Here is a 15827-nt window from a genome sequence, read left to right on the forward strand (position 1 = left end):
ACACGTTTACTATAAGCATTTAACCAGAACATTTCTTAAATTCGCGTTAATTTTATTACGCGTATATTTTGTTCGCGTTGTTAAAATGCTTCGTTATATTCCTATAATAAGGTAAGTCTGTTTACGATCAGGACTAGATTACGATTTTTTCGTGAAGGGTCACAAAGGGATGCTGGCACAGCGTTAACCAGAATATTTAATTGAGACGTCCTTATCTTTCGAATTATCGGGTGTTTTTAATTCATTTATGGAATCGTGTAACAAAAAAACAACCGAGTGACTAAGGAAAGGGATTACGTGACACGCAAGTTGAGTCAACATGTAATCGGAGAACAACAGTTTGCCTGGTTTCAGTGCGTTGTTCTTGACCATGAAGAAATGAACGGACCGGTATTTCGGTCGAGAAATCAAAATGTTGATACAAGAAGGGTATATTTATTCGACAGCTGGGAATATATCATGGCAGACCTGAGAGTGGTCGAATGTTGAATGTCAACACGGAGATGTACTGAAGTTGTCGACAGCACGCTTGAAGACTAATCGCTATTAAAGATGGCGATAGCATTCGAAATTCGCTTTATTCTCGATATTTGGAAGATATGGTGTTCAGGATGATCTTAACAGGGAACTTCTGCTGTAGATTACATCTAAATACTAGTAGAAAAAGGAGGAAAGACTCAGAAGAAGACGTTTTGGACTCTCAGGCAGGAAGAATGTGGGTATTGTTTACGTTTCAGTGACAGATAATTTTGTAATTATAAGTATTTTGAGAGCGTTCGCACTCAGCATGTATAAAGAGCCCGAAATAAATTTTAACACTATGTTTTAGAATGGCATTTCCCCTTTCAAAATATCTGAAATTCAAGTTATTTAGAGTTTTACCGGGTAGAGAAATTCTTTCTCGAAAAAGAGCGCCAAATTAAGAATTACGAGCAACCGAATTTTAGTGGTTTTCAGCGGCTCGCCGTGACCTTCGCAATTAACTTACAGAAGAAAGATTGGACTCAAATGACTTATAAACACTTCAATAGTCCATTTCTATGCTCAAAAACGGGGTTTCATTTAATGCGAATGAGCCAGTGCGAAGTTTACGACACGGTATTAGTCATGTTTATTTTGTGTGTTTAAGAAGACGCCGGGGTTCATAACGGTTTTGTAAGTTTTTGACCGGTTGAAAAAATATTTGAAGAAAAAAATCCCACCACGTTTCTAGGCCTACCATAGGCTTTCTTTGGGCGGCATATCAAAAATTCTGAAGTGCAACTTTTGTGCCACTGCCCGCTCGGTCTGAGTCGAAATTTCTTCTTAAACGACAACATGGCCGTGTTCAATAGAGAGTTGGAGTAGTGCTTCACTTTAAAAAATTAATTCATCCATATCAAGGCAGCTCCAGAACCGCAGAGTAGCACAAAGTTTGTGTAAGATGTTCAATTTAATGTTCCGGTTGTTTTAAGGAATTCGTAGCGTTAGTTTTCATGTACTTTAGAAAAACGTTAATTTGGCGACCTTCCTACATTTTGACGCAAATGGTGAGTTTATATTATTTGCTCAAACTTTTTCATCGTTGCAAATAGCCGAATGTGATTTCGAGCTAACAAAACTGATGAATTGAACTTTCTTTGTCTTCGGTTATGGTACTTTTGGGCGAAATGTGAAAGCGCTGGAGCGTTCCCTGCCTCAAAGTTTGCCCGAGACTAACTTTTTGATGATCAAATTGTATCGAGGTTTCTGTTCCGACGATTTCTCGGAAACTTAGAGAGTCATTATAAGATGTTATAATGAGATAATAACAGTAATTTAAACGAAATCCTAGCGCTCAATTTTCTGTAAAAAGCAGTTTTATCCAAATAGGTGTGTTCAATAAAAGTAGCATCGCACAAAACTTGCAATCATTACATCGACATTTTAGCGTGTGTATTATTTCGATCGAGTCACCTTAAAGCATGACTTGGTTTGACTTACTTTCTAATTCAGTTCGACAAGATTATTCGTTGTGTCCAAATCGAGGTAAGTTCATGAATGTTATAAACTAGATCTGCTATACGACCAGAGTAGTCACATGTTTCACCTAGAAAAATAACTTTTATATGTTCTTTTTATTGGGGGAATGGGTCGCTGTTTTAGAAACACCGCAGGAAAAATTGTTTAATATTGCAATTAACTTCGGTCATTGATTACACTTCTTGCATTGTTTTGGCTTCTCGTCCATTTCATCAAACTTTGTGTTCTGTGGACGCTCGCCTATAAAATATTTTTAAGAACTGATCTTAAACCGGGATTAGTACTCCAAATTGCCTTTGCTATATCACGACAGCATTTTTTGTGATCGTAATTTTTAACTACACACACTTCTCTTGTGATTGATTTGTCTGTTCACTTGCCACAAATGGTATTAGAGAACCCATATCGTCGAGTGGTTTTGGTAATTTCTTGAGATTTCCAATTAGACGAAAGATTCAAAAGAAATTATAGCTCACACCATAACACAATTGCTAACCAGCAATGGCTTCCGCAACACCAAGTTATACATGGTATTTAATTATTAAACGGAAGAACAAAAACTTGCAGTGTACCCTGGCTCTACATCTAATAGTGTTTTATGATAACGTGGTATTTACAAAACTAATTAAAACGTGATAGAACAAAAAAAGGCAAAGGAAAATTAACTTCAGTGGAATATCTAAACTTGCTTCGAATAAGAATTTGAGTCTTTAATTGTGTTTTCTCTCACAATTTTCCGTCTTAAGGTTTAATTTGACTACCAAAACAGTTTTCACGAGTTAGAGCTCCGCCTATTTTCGGTTGCTTCTGATGTCATTGTTTTAGCCCACCTGGTAGGAATTCAAGCGACTGATGATTATGTAGCATATGAAACCATCGCCAGCCAATAGTAAGGCCACCATGTCAACTTATTTAATGAAATCCGGGTTTTTTATCTGCGATCTTCAGAGAAGAGAACATTGCGTTAAAAGCCTGACTTGGATTGACTTACTTTCTAATTTTCGGCAAGATCATTCGTTGCGTCCAAATCGAGGTACGTTCATAAATGTTATACACTAGATCTGCTATACGATCTGAGTAATCACAAGTTTCACCTAGAAAAATAACTTTTATATGTTCTTTTTTTGTTGCCTTTTTTGGAAGCACCGCAAGGAAATTTGTTTTAATATTGCAATTAACTTCAGTCATTGATGACACTTCTCGCATTGTTTTGGCTTCTCGTCCATTTCGTCAAACGTTGTGTTCTGCGGACGCTAGCCTATAAAAAATTTTAAAGAACTGATCATTAACTGGAAATAGTACTCCAGAAATTGCCTTTGCTATATCAGAAGACAGTTTTTTTGTGATCGTAATTTTTAACTACAAACACTTTTTCTGTCATTGACTTGTCTGTTAACTTGCTACAAGTTGTATTAGAGAAAACATATCGTCGAGTGGCTTTGGCAATTTCTTGGGATTTCCAACAAAACGAAAGATTCAAAAGCAATAATAGATCACACCAAAACACAATTGCTAACCAGCAATGGCTTCCACAACCCAAGTAATACACGTTATTTAATTATTAAACGGAAGAACAAAATTACTTTTATGTCTCTTTTTTTCTCTTGGTTAGAAATCAAAGATTTTCTGGAAATATTTGCAGCGTATCCTGTAACTCTGTCACTAATATATCAATATCGTTAAGGTGTTTTGCCAAATTCTGAAGGTTTCGTCAATTTACAATAACGTAAGACAAAATATTCAAAAGCAACAATACCCACACCAAAACACAATTGATATCGAACAACACCAAGAAATACCCGTCATTTATTAAATGAAGAACAAAATTACTCTCACCTCCTTTTTTAAAATTTACATCGTATCCTGTAACTCTGTCCCTAACAATTCAATATAAAAGATGGTATTTATAAAATAAAAAGGTACAACAGAAAAAAGCAAGAGGATTTTTCTTTGGATTCTTTGGATTAGAATCTAACTCTCCAACTAACTCTCTTTTCCATATCGCTGGCATATTTTTGCAATTTCTTGGGATTCTGCCAGTAGCGTAAGAAAAACGATTCCAAAACAATAATACCAATGCCAAAACAGAACCGATAACCAACATTACCGTACCCAAATTCGCAAGTAGCCAATCAGAAGCGCGATCTACTGTCCTGATATCCTACGATATCAAGTCACTGACCTGATATGCCCCCATATCACGGTCACTTAAGTAAAGTAGTGTTACTGTGTGATGAATTGAAAAGACGTTTTACCAATAGAACAGAACTTCGTAATTTAAATTTAGCGGTGTTAAGCGGTCGTAAAAAGAGAAAAACTTTCCCGCCAAAACAAAACTTGAGCGCGCTCGCCAATTGCGCGATGTTTGCCGACGAGTACTGAGACATTCAGAGTAAAAAACTTGGAGTCGGAATTTCCAAGTTTTTCGCTAAATTTTAATTTTGAAAATGTAGAGAATGAAACTCTAAACAAACGAGTGGAAAAAAGGAAGAAGAGGAACTTGGTAAAAGTGTCGAAGACCAAGTCATCACAATTTACAGTACGTACCTTGCAAGCATGGCTTCAACAGAGCGATAAATATAACCGGATTTTTTGCTGAATTTGGGTACGGTTAATACCTAATCGTACCTTTTTGGTACGCTTCGGCTGCATATCAGGCTCGTTTGGTCTCGCCATAGGTATTTTGGCTCGACTGCGTCTCGCCAAAATACGAACCATGGCTCGACCAAACTCGCCTGATATTTATACCTTATCGTACCTTTTTGGTACGCTTCGGTAGCATATCAGGCGAGTTTGGTCGAGCCATGGTTCGTATTTTGGCGAGACGCAGTCGAGCCAAAATACCCATGGCGAGACCAAACGAGCCTGATATGCAGCCGAAGCGTACCAAAAAGGTACGATTAGGTATTTACCGTACCCAAATTCAGCCAAAAACCCGGTTATATTTATCGCTCTTTTGAAGCCATGCTTGCAAGGTAAGTTCTACAAATTGTGTTGACTTGGTCTTCAACACTTTTACCAAATTCCTCTTCTGCCTTTTTTCCCACTCGTTTGTTTAGAGTTTCATTTTCTAAATTTTCAAAAATTGGATAAAAAAAATTGGAAATTCCGACTCCATTTTTTTCAGTCTGAATGTCTCATTAGAATGTCTCATTACTCGTCGGCAAACATCGCGCAATTGGCGAGCGCGCTCAAGTTTAGTTTTGGCGGGAAAGTTTCTCTCTTTTTACGTTCGTTAAGCACCGCTAAATTTAAATTACGAAGTTCTGTTTTATTGGTAAAACCTCTTTTCAATTCATCGTACAGAAACACTACTTTATTTCAAAGTGACCGTGATATGGTGGCATATCAGGTCAGTGACTTGATATCGTAGGATATCAGGACAGTAGATCCCGCTTCTGATTGGCTACTTGCGAATTTGGGTACGGTAAGCAGCCGAAGCGTACCAAAAAGGTACGATTAGGTATAAATAGTCTCCACAACACCAAGTAATAGCCGTTGTTTAATAAACGGAAGAACAAAATTACTCTTATTCCTTTTTCACTCATAGTAAGATAAGAAAGATTTCCTTAAAAACTTGCAGCGTTCGCTGTAACTATATCTAACATTTCTGTGATAACGTGGTATCTACAAAAGTTAAAGGGTACAAGAAGAAAAACAAGGGAAATTTTTCTTAGCAACATTAACGAGTATTACGAGCTACCAAAATGTTTTGTGTTGTGTGGTACTTAAAACGCGATAGAACAAAAAAATGGCAAATGAAAATTAACTTTCAGTGGATAATCTGAACTTGCATCGAATAAGAATTTGAGTGTCAAATGGTGTTTTCTCTCGCAAGTTTCGGTCTTAAGGTTTTTAAACCAAAACAGTTTTCACGAGTTAGATCTCCGCCTATTTCGGTTCTTTCTGATGTCATTGTTTAGCCCACCTGGTAGGAATTCAAGCCATTGATTATGTAGCATATGAAATCATCGCCAGCCAATAGTACGACTACATGTCATCCTATTCAGTAATATCAGGGTTTGTTCTCTGTGATCATCTTCAGAGAAGAGAACATTGTATTTAAAGCCTGAATTTGTTGGACTTACTTTCTAATTTTCTGCAAGATCATTCGTTGTGTCCAAATCAAGGTAAGTTCATAAATGTTATACACTAGATCTGCTATACGACCTGAGTAACCATAAATTTCACCTAGAAAAATAACTTTTATATGTTCTTTTTTATTGGGGGAAAGAGGTCGCCGTTTTAGAAGCACAGCAGGAAAACCTGTTTTAATATTGTAATTAACTTCGGTCATTGATTACACTTCTCGCATTGTTTTGGCTTCTCGTCCATTTCGTCAAACTTTGTGTTCTGTGGGCACTCGCCTATAAAAAATTATAAAGAGATAATCTTAAACCGGGATAAGAACCCCATAAATTGTCTTTGCTATGTCAGAAGACAGTATTTTTTTGTGATCGTCATTTCTAACTACAAACACTTTTTCTGTGATTGATTTGTCTGTTCACTTGCCACAAGTGGTATTAGAGATCTCGTACCGTCAGTGGTTTTGGTAAATTCTTGGGATTTCCAATAAGAAGAAAGATTAAAAAGTAATTATAGCTCACACCAAAACACAATTGCTAACCAGCAATGGCTTCCGCAACACCAAGTGATACACGTTATTTAATTATTAAACGGAAGAACAAAATAACTTTCATCTCTTTTTCACTCTTGGTAAGAAATCAAAGATTTTCTAAAAAAAATTGCAGCGTATCTTGTAACTCTGTCACAAATATACCAATATCGTTGAGGTATTTTGGCAATTTCTGAAGTTTACATTAATATACAATAATGGAAGACAAACTATTCACCAAAACACAATTGCTAACCAACAACACCAAGTAATACCCGTTATTCATTAAAGGAAGAACGAAATGACTCTTATCTCCTCTTTCAAATTTACATCGTATCCTGTAACTCTGTCACTAATAAATCAATATAAAAGATGGTATTTATAAAATAAAAAGGTACACGAGGAAAACAAGAGTATTTTTCTCTTTGGATTAGAATCTATTTCTCAAACTAACTCTCTTTCATATCGTTGGCTTATTTTGGCAATTTCAAAAGCAATAATACCAATCGGAAGCATATCACCTTGAACTAGGTGATATGCTTCTGTACCAAAACAACACCAAAACAGAATCGATAACCTAAAATAGTCTCCGCATCTCCGCAACAGCAAGTTATACCCGTTATTTAATAAACGGAAGAACAAAGTTACTCGTATTCCTTTTTCACTCATAGTAAGATAAGAAAGATTTCCTCAAAAACTTGCAGCGTTCCCTGTAACTCTTTATCTAATATTTCGGTGATAACGTGGTATTTACACAAGTTAAAAGGTACAAGAAGAAAAACAAGGGAGATTTTTCTTAGCAAAATTTATGAGTATTACGAGCTACCAAAATGTCTTGTGCCGGGTTAAGAAGCAAAAAAGGCAAAGGAAAATTAACTTCCAGTGGGAAATTTAAATTTGCTTCGAAAACGAATTTGAGCTCAAATGACCAAACAGGATCATTTCGTGTGAATAAAAAGTGGAATTTGGTGTTCTCCGTCGCACGTTTCCGTTAAAGCTTAAATTTGACTATCAAACTAGTTTTCACGAGTTAGATCTCCGCCTTTTTTCGATGCCTCTTATGTCATTGTTTTAGCCCACCTGGTAGGAATTCAAGCGATTGATTATGTAGCATATGAAATCAGGGTATTCAGTAATATCAGGGTTTGTTCTATGCGATCTTCAGAGAAGAGAACATTGTGTTTAAAGCCTGAATTTGTTGGACTTACTTTCTAATTTTCTGCAAGATTTTTCTTTGTGTCCAAATCGAGGTAAGTTCATAAATGTTATACACTAGTTCTGCTATTCGACCTGAGTAATCACAAGTTTCACCTACAAAAATAACTTATATGTGTTCTTTTTTATTGGGAGAATGGGTTGCTGTTTTGGAAACACCACAGGAAAAATTGTTTATCATTGCAATTAACTTCCGTCCATTTCGTCAAACTTTGTGTTCTGTGTGCGCTCGCCTATAAAATATGAAATCATCACCAGCCAATAGCAACACTACGTGTCATCTTATTTAATGAAATCAGGTCTTTAGAGAAGGGAACTTTTTTTAACGCACTTTCTTATTTTCTACAAAACTATTTGTGCAAATTGAGGTAAGTTGTTGTTGCTGTATCACAAGAAATAATTATGATGTTAATTTTCTACTGCGAACACCTCTTGAACGATTTATTCCAAATCGTTGAATTATTTTGGCAGTTTCTTTGGATTTCAACAAAAAAACGTAAGGGAAGAGATTCAAAAGCAACAATACCCACACCAAAACACAATTGCTAACCAACTATGGTTTCCACAACACGATTAAGTCGCTGTGGCAAAGGAAGATAAAAAGTGCAAGGTATTTTTATATTTCTATGCTTCCTAACATCTGTTTAGTAGGATTCAGTTGGAATTTAGAATGGTCTGGTCTGGACTCGTGAAATAAAGGCCGGCGAAGACACCATACTTTTGCATGTTTACAAAAAGCGATCTAACGGTTGCTGATATTTAAATTTTCACGGACCCGTAAATCAAAATGTATCAAAATTAACATGCGTTTCCAACCTTTGAAGGACCACTTAACTTAGGAATAATAATACTAATTTGGTGCGTTTGGTTGTTTTTGAGCGGCGAGCTCGTCAACTTATGAAATTTCTCGTTCTGGCCAAGCTCAAAATTAGGCCTTTTGCAGCCTTCACTGTTGAGAGCTCTAAAAAATATATTTTAACGTATTTCCAAAAACTAAAGTCATTGCATTTACTTACAACCTAAGATAGTTCACTGGGCAAAGTTTGAGGGAAAACTTTTTTTTCCGACCCGAAATGCGATGGACAGCCTTAAGAGAAACTGCCACTTAATTGTCGTAACTCATTTAACGGAAGAATAAAATTAATCTCATCTCCTTTTTCACTCGTGGTTAGATTTGGAAGATTTTCTAAACAAATTTGCAGCGTTGCTGTCACTCTGTCACTAATATATCAATATGGCAACGTGGTATTTATAAAATAAAACTGTACAAAAAGAAAAACAAGTGGAATCTTTGCGGAGTTTTTTTTCCAAAATGCTTTGCACTCAAATGTGATTCTTGAGTTATAACATTCCTTTACGGCCTTCTTAAAACAATATTCGAAAAAAAAACTTGTAAAAAAAAGGGATTCGCCGCAGACAGTTGTTAAATTTTGGAGATTTCATAGGGTTTGACAACTCTTTAGAAGGCGAAATTTTGGCGAGTAACATATCTTTATATTACCTTTTCGTTAGTGTGAAAAAGTGCCATTTTGGAATGAAATTCCCCTGTAATGTCTGAGTAACGAGGAATCACGAATTGAGTTCGAGGATAAACTATTGCTTTGTCCAGATTGTAACAAATTGCCTTTTGTCGATCATTTGACGAGTTTAAAGAACTTAAACTTACAGAGATTTGTCTCCCAATTTCATGGTTGTGGCATTCAAGATCAATTTCTCAAGAAGTTGCATAATAGAATTCATTAAATGTAGTTGTATTCACTTTTGGTAAGATTAAATAATTTTTCCAGGGAAAATTACAGTGTATTCATTAGCTCTGATTACGAAAAGCCAAAAAATAAATAAAGAACATTTTTCTAGAGCTATTTTCACGATGTTGCTTAATAGATATATTAAAGCGAAAAAATCTAAGGAACATTTCTCCAAAGCTATCTTCAACGATATTGCTTCGAACGTACATTGTATCGGAAAATCATCTTAATCATCTCAATCGCTTAATTTTTATTGGTAAAATTAGTTGACACTGAAATTTGAAAATTTTCGTAACTTACGAATTCCTCGACAACTTCTAAGTACTTTATAAGACATTCGATACCATCTGACGGCTTTGTTTATTTTGCGGTTTAATCGATGCTAAGATGCTAATCCGGCTAAGGGCGCGAGAGATGCATTTTTATTATAGTTAGTTCTGGAGAAATGACTATAACAAAATTTTTGTGTATTTTAACTGTTATTAAAAAATAACACGCAAAGTGCGGTAATGAACATAACGGACAAACGCATTGTTAGAAAAAAATAGACCTTTTACTTGACGTTTCGTATGCTTCTACATACATCTTCAGAAGTAACCGTGAAATGGAAGTACAACTAAATTTAAATTCGAAAAACAATAGGATTGACAAATGACGAAAAACAAATGATGAAAAAATATATAGAAAATTAAATACAATGAAATAACAATTTGCACATAACAATATGTGCAAACTAGTAAAGATAAAGTTTTTCGCTGCCTACATTTTCATTCAGGGCAGGTTTTAACTCAAACCAAAGAAAAAGAGTATTTACGTTAACTGTTATTTTTCAGCCATTGAAGATGAAGTTTTTGATTGCTCTGATGTTTCTCCATCTTTTCTTGACTACAGTGTTTGCAGCAAGCATACGTAAGTAGTGTGCGTGTATTGGTATATGCACGCGCTTTATTTGTCTCTTTATCTATCTCCTTTCAAGAAACTCGATTTTAGATATTATTTACCTCCTTACAAAAAAATCATGTCAGTGAAGATAATCTTAAATAAAATCGTAGATAAAATTCATCTTACTGAGATATATCAAGTAAAAAAGGTTAATATTATTTATCCGGAGACTATCAGTTTGATAACGATGCACGAGAAGAATCAGTATCTGTCGTTATTGACGGCTGCTTCACCACATGTCGGAATTGATAGCTCATGTCAATATCGGGTTACTCAAAACTCTCTCATCTGATCTAGTGTTGGTCTTGTCTTTACAGACCAAAAATACAAATAATGGAACTAAGACTTAAATGGATATTTTAGGCCATTTAAAGAAAGACACTGTGAGCTCATTGGTAAAGGTAAACAAGTAAGACCAAATAAAATGAAAGTAAATTAAACCCCTCTTGTTGACCTCTAAAAGACAACCTCGGGTTCTTCCATTTTACTTTGTTGCTACTTAATGTGCTTCGTTTCTTGAATTTAGATGAGCCAATTATACGGCAGCAAAGAAGTGACGACACCAAGGGTTTAAAACGAACTGGTAAGTAAAAACGGAAACCTGATTGAAATTTATTTCTCTTTTCGACCTCATAAAATACAGAAACGGCTGGTCCTATTCAAGCTTTGTCGGCTGTGTTCGAAAGGCCGTTGAATTCCGTTCTGCATTAAACGGAAATGAAATCGTTCAACCTGTTATCTCGAATAACAGATTGCCTCTTTAAAACTTATTCCTTCTTTTTGTCTCACATAGTGTCACAACAACAACAATGGCTGGAGCGTCCAGATCGGCAAATTTGGTTCAACATAGAGAGTAAGAGTTTTTTCATGTGGTCTCAGGAATGAAACCAATTTCTATTATTTTACCATTAAAGACAGACCTATTAACCTTTTCATGGTTTCTTACGCAGTGTTGATCAGGAGGAGGGACAACACAACGAACATTATGCGTAGTTAGATCGGATCAAAGTGGGTCAAACTCCGATTATAAATTTCTCTTTGTCAACCTGAATATAGACCCGAATGCTAAAATGTTACCCTTGTCGGGTGAAACACCACGTCAGTTTCAATTGTCACATAACAACAACTGCCTCTCGAGGAGACGATATTTTCTCCCGTTAACTTGTTGGAGATAGATAGGGTTGGTAGATCACGTTGAAATTAGATGAGGAGTTATCTGCTACGTGTTAGCTAGTTAGTTGAAAAGGATGACGTTAATAAAGATTGTGGCTGTTTCAAAGGGAAACAATCAATAACATGCTCCATTCACGTGCTACAGCAGGCAAAAGCTGGTGGTAACAGTGTAATCAGTTTTATTCTCTAACGTCACAGTTATCATAATGTTGCCTGCTCGTGGATATTTAGCGGGAAACAGGTGTAATGTGATCATGAACTACCCATCAATTGCGCGTGCTTTTGTGGGTTTCAATAGAAAATACTGTCATTGAAGTTATGAAAGGCAACTACTCAAGAAAGATCCAAAGCAGAAATAAATAGGCAACTCCAACCGCAGCAATTCCGCTGCCAAAATCTTGTCATTGCCCTAGACAGAAAAAATATAGAACTTGAACCCGTGATCCATTGGTAAATATTACCTGGTCAGCGGTTAACTTAAAAAACACGCGATTTCGATGAGCTCTGCACCTGTGCCTCGATGTGGTCATGTGATACTGGTCAGCGGATACTTTGTTTTGACACCTGCCAATTGACCATAACATGGATGTCCAATATCAAAGATGTAAGCTGATAACGTATATGTACGTGGATATTTAGTAAATAAACCCCTTCAGGCGGCTGGTATATTGGAGGATAATGCCCAGAGGCTGAAAGATTGTCCGAAAAATGAACAGTTAGCCGAGAAGTGAATCGTCGAGGGCAACTGTGAAATTTTGAGGACAATCTTTCAGCCAAGGGCATTATTCTCTAATATACCAGTAAACCAGAAAGGGGTTCATTTTATTATAACCCTCCAATTAATTTCTACAAGGCACTTTATCGCCAGTAAATAGGAGAAAACTTACAGTAATATTTACGGCGTTACTGCGGTTAAAGTTGATTGGTTTGGGTAATTTTTCATCACTGCATGAGATCTGATTAAAGAGTTAGACATGTAAAGATGACATTTTGTTTGTTTTGCACTGCTTTATCGGGCGACGAATATCAAATCGGACGGGGTATATTGTCTGATACCCGTCGTCCGATTTTGTACCACGTGATGTGTTTTGTCCAATGAGCGCGCGCGAAAATTAATCGATGGGTTAATTATAAAGATCTGATTTAAATGGCATCGAACTCGGAAAAAAATCCGAGTTCCAGATGGGATATCTTTGTTACTCACTTTGGAGGTTGGTGGGTTAATTATAATATGGAATATCCTACGAGTCACTTGTATTTTCTTGGTACAAGTGACAAGTGGAATATTCTATACTGTATACCACGAGGAAGTGTTGTGTAACTATTTTATACCATGTCATAGAAACTACGCTTACTTCCGACTTATTAAATTTAATCGAGAATAAGATCGCAGCGCACGATGGAAAGGTTGGGTTGGATACTTTCGAATATACAACGGCTTTCCTGTATTCTGATTGGCTGTATTTTCTATGACATGGTATAAAAGAAAAGATGACATTTACTTACCTTCCTCCGATTTGCATTGGGTTACCTTGGTACACCCCTCTCCCTCCCTCTGAGTCTGTACGCGCAAGTGAGCGGGTGTACGCTTGCGTCATTACCAAAATTTCTCGGCTTGATGGATTTACCAATTTCGGTTAGGTATGGATGCTCCATTAGCGCGGAAGTTCCCGCTATAACAACCGAGTTTTTGAGAGTTTACTAATTTACATTTTTTCTGCTTTTCATTTTATTTTTTTTTTCAGAACTATGTACGCAAATATTGAAAGCAGTGACAAATCTAGGGAAATGACCAAGTCCAATCAACGGGTGAGACGAGGTAATTGGTAACGAGGTAATTAAAGGTAATTGTATACTCTTGGATCTGCCTCGTCCCAGGCGTCCTCCTCCTTGGTAGTGCATGGTTCGCTTGGTGTTGTGGGCCTGATCCGTGGCTCGCTCCCTAACCAGACGACGTTCGAATAGTATCCCATGGTGCAATTCTCCGCGCACTTCACGCAATATCGAAGTTATGGCGGATTCCACCGTAAAATAACGCCGCTTTCTCTACGGCACATTTCGTATTTTTTTCCAGTCAAATGCAAGAAAATTGTATTATTTTGTTGTTTGTCATACTTTCATTGATTTGCAATTGTCCTATGACCGTGGTTTGTTAAAAAAACGTCCTTTATTTTGATTATTTTGATTAGCTTTCCTTCACAAAGTGTTCACTGACCCGCGACGAGGTCATAAATATTCACGATTCTTCGGATTATAAGCAGGTTTCTACGAAATATGGGTCTCACGCTAGCATAATGAAGGTCGTATTATTGTACTTGCAAAGAAGTACCCAGAAGTACCCGCATCTTAATGACTTTTTCAGCGATCAAAGATGACTGAAATTTCGATCGAAAACCAGCGCCGCGTGCTGCGAAGCGTGTGTGATGTCTATTTCAGGCAACAATCGCTGGGCTCTTTCGTGAGCTTTGTCATCATTGCCATTTATGTTTTCATTCAAAATGACTAATTTCGAAAGTAATTTTATAAGTGAAATGCTTACAACTGGTGAAAAATAACCATAATAATAAGCTCAAATATGTATTCACAGATTACGTAAACAACGCCGAACGAGCCCGCCGACTGCGAAGCGGACAGACTAGAGATCGATAGAGATGTAAGAAGAAATGTAAGAAAACCGATTCGGATCAGCACAGGACTTCTTTATTAACACTCCAGCAACAAATAGCTCATCTATAGCCGAATTTTTGACTGTCACAGGAACGAGAGCTCTTCGACGTTCGTCCAATTGTTCGATAACACTAACATGTATTTCTCTGTATACTAGCGAAACACAGGTAAATCCCTTCAATGTGACACTGAAATTCTCCTTTGAAACGTAGTGAACATAGAATAAGTCGTTCTCCTCAAAAGCAGCAGCTTTTGAATCAAAACTACGTCGGAAACACGCCATGGCGAACGCTTCTTCTCGCTTCGCGAGAGCTGAACAATACTGATTAAGTCACGTACGCAGTGATAATATAAGATGAAACGAAATGCATCATGGGATACTATTCGAACGTCGTCTGCTCCCTAACCATCAACCCCCGCGCTCGCTGTTTTCCCGCCTTATACCGTCCGGCCGACCGGCGCCTGGGGACGAGGCAGCTCTTGGATTAAGTTAACAGAAACCCGTATGTGGATCATTTTTGTACCTTGTATGGAAAATGGTCCGGCGAAGTGTTAACAATTTTCTTCGTCGAGACAAGAACATTTTTAGAAAAGGTGATAAAAATATAATTTGACGGCGAATAAAAACGACAGTAAACACGCTGAAAATTCACTAAAAACAACTATTCTATACGCCCGTGTTGGATACGAACTGAATAATAGGGACCTTTCGAAACCACGATGGCGACACCGACGACAATCCTAATTTATTTAGTACGTTCATATGTGTCAGAACTAATCTCTAGCTAAATAATAAGCACAGTATTAAATTTATACTAGAAGCATGGAAAATTCGCCGTCGTGGTTCACGTTTTCCAGACAACGCAGGATTTAGTCATTCCACGTGCACGTTGTTGTTTTGCAGAGGACGATTAAGAAAAGTACCAATATGGATACTAAAGAGAAGTAACTCACGTGCTAAGCTATTGTACTGCTTATTAAACATGTTGCCGTCGCCGTCTGGTTTCGTTAGGTCCTTCAAAAAGAGTCGTATCCAACGCGCATTCATATTAGAGTTAAAAGAAACTGAAAAATCGTATATAATTTGAATTATAACTCTTTTTTTCTGTCTGTTGTTTCAGATCTTCACATACTTTCACAAAGCGTTGATTCAAAAGTGAGGTCAAATGTAATGAATCAAAATAAAATATGTGGAATAAAATATTAACGTCTCAACTGAGTGTATTGAGTTCTTGATCATTTGTTTTAGTCATAAGGGTGCGTTTGGTTTCAAAACTTGTCTGCCTCTGCAAATGACAACTTTACCAGCAACATGTATCGAATCGCCATCTTTATTTTATGGACGCTTGATTTCCTTCCAAACCTGTAAAACTAACTTTTACAGGGTTTCTTTCATTGTTTCTGATTTTTTTAAACTTTGGTTCTTAACTCTACGCTTCTACGTTTTCATTTCAAATCGAACGCTT

General features: G+C 36.7%; 2 long non-coding RNA genes across 2 annotated transcripts in view; both read left to right on the forward strand.

Annotated features, from left to right (window-relative positions):
• LOC144659507 (uncharacterized) overlaps positions 1-13637 on the forward strand; it is a 53544-nt gene extending 39907 nt beyond the window's left edge. The window contains exons 2-5 of the long non-coding RNA XR_013571915.1: positions 10413-10488; positions 11048-11104; positions 11315-11374; positions 13440-13637. This is a non-coding gene — a long non-coding RNA (uncharacterized LOC144659507). The remainder of the gene's footprint in view (positions 1-10412; positions 10489-11047; positions 11105-11314; positions 11375-13439) is intronic.
• Positions 454-15827, forward strand: part of LOC144659509 (uncharacterized) — a 152684-nt gene continuing 137310 nt past the window's right edge. The window contains exon 1 of the long non-coding RNA XR_013571917.1: positions 454-715. This is a non-coding gene — a long non-coding RNA (uncharacterized LOC144659509). The remainder of the gene's footprint in view (positions 716-15827) is intronic.

Source organism: Oculina patagonica, chromosome 7 (assembly GCF_052425735.1).
Source record: "Oculina patagonica isolate OP01 chromosome 7, crgOcupat, whole genome shotgun sequence".
In the NCBI taxonomy this organism is placed as follows: Eukaryota; Metazoa; Cnidaria; class Anthozoa; order Scleractinia; family Oculinidae; genus Oculina; species Oculina patagonica.